The sequence below is a fragment of the Sapajus apella genome, unplaced genomic scaffold (assembly GCF_009761245.1).
Source record: "Sapajus apella isolate SASKATOON/1434 unplaced genomic scaffold, GSC_monkey_1.0 scaffold660, whole genome shotgun sequence".
Taxonomy (NCBI): domain Eukaryota; kingdom Metazoa; phylum Chordata; class Mammalia; order Primates; family Cebidae; genus Sapajus; species Sapajus apella.
Window position 1 is genome coordinate 1 of NW_022437586.1, and position 1,584 is coordinate 1,584.

A 1,584-nucleotide genomic window follows, 5' to 3' on the forward strand; every position below is an offset into this window, starting at 1 on the left:
AAGCTAATTTTTGTATTTTTAGTAGAGATGAGGTTTCACTATGTTGGCCAGGGTGGTCTCGAACTCTTGAGCTCAAGTGATCCACCTGCCTCAGCCCTCCAAAGTGTTGAGACTGCAGGTGTGAGCCACAGTGCCTGGCCCCTTTCTCAGTTCTTTTTCCCCCCCCCATTTATTTATTTTATTGCATTTTAGGTTTTGGGGTACACGTGAAGAACATGCAAAATTGTTGCATAGGTACACACGTGAGAGTGTGATTTGCTGCCCTCCTCCCCATCACCTACATCTGGCATTTCTCCCCTTGCCATCTTCCCCAGCTCCCCACCCCACACCGTCCCTCCCCTATTTCCCCCCAACTGACCCCAGTGTGTAGTGCTCCCCTCCCTGTGTCCATGTGTTCTCATTGTTCAACACTCGCCTATGAGTGAGAACATGCGGTGTTTGATCTTCTGCTCTTCTGTCAGTTTGCTGAGAATGATGGTTTCCAGGTTCATCCATGTCCCTACAAAGGACCCAAACTCATCGTTTTTGATGGCTGCATAATATTCTGTGGTGTATATGTGCCACATTTTCCCTATCCAGTCTATCGTCGATGCGTTTGGGTTGGCTCCAGGTCTTTGCTATTGTAAACAGTGCTGCAATGAACATTCGTGTGCACGTGTCCTTATAGTAGAATGATTTGTAATCCTTTGGATATATACCCAGTAATGGGATTGCTGGGTCAAATGGAATTTCTATTTCTATGTCCTTGAGGAATCGCCACACTGTCTTCCACAATGGTTGAACTAATTTACACTCCCACCAACAGTGTAAACTGTTCTGATTTCTCCACATCCTCTCCAGCATCTGTTGTCTCCAGATTTTTTAATGATCGCCATTTTAACTGGCGTGAGATGGTATCTCAATGTTGTTTTGATTTGCATTTCTCTGATGACCAGTGTTGATGAGCATTTTTTCATATGTTTGTTGGCCTCATGTATGTCTTCTTTTGTAAAGTGTCTGTTCATATCCTTTGCCCACTTTTGAATGATCTTGTTTGTTTTTTCTTGCAAATCTGTTTTAGTTCTTTGTAAATTCTGGATATCAGCCCTTTGTCAGATGGGTAAACTGCAAAAATTTTTTCCCATTCTGTTGGTTGCCGAAAAAATGTGGAACGCTTCACGAATTTGCATGTCATCCTTGCGCAGGGGCCATGCTAATCTTCTCTGTATCGTTCCAATTTTAGTATATGTGCTGCCGAAGCGAGCACTCTCAGTTCTTTAAGGAAAAATGTAGCCATGGACCATGCATACCTGGAAAGCTGGGGGTGGGTCCACTACACCAGCAAAGTGATGGAAAGCAGACCAGTGTCTCCTTCAAGGCCTAACAATATATAAAGTCCATCCTATAAACCAATAGGAACTTGAGATGGTTTTATACGGAATGATGTCTTTTTGTACCTGTTTTTATCATCAGGACTACAGAATCTCAGCAATGCCTTTACTCAGTTACCATTTAAGGACTTCTCTAAAGGGTGATTCTGAGAACAATCTATTTGAAAAGAACTTTTCCCTCTTGTAAAACTATACTTCAGAATGGTATTTCCTG

General features: G+C 42.7%; 1 non-coding gene across 1 annotated transcript; it reads right to left on the reverse strand.

The window, feature by feature from the left end:
* Window positions 1-1,139: 1,139 nt before the first annotated feature.
* LOC116546190 lies at window positions 1,140-1,246 on the reverse strand. The gene has a single exon (XR_004266617.1). It is a non-coding gene; the product is annotated as a U6 spliceosomal RNA (small nuclear RNA).
* Between the last annotated feature and the right edge of the window lie 338 nt (window positions 1,247-1,584).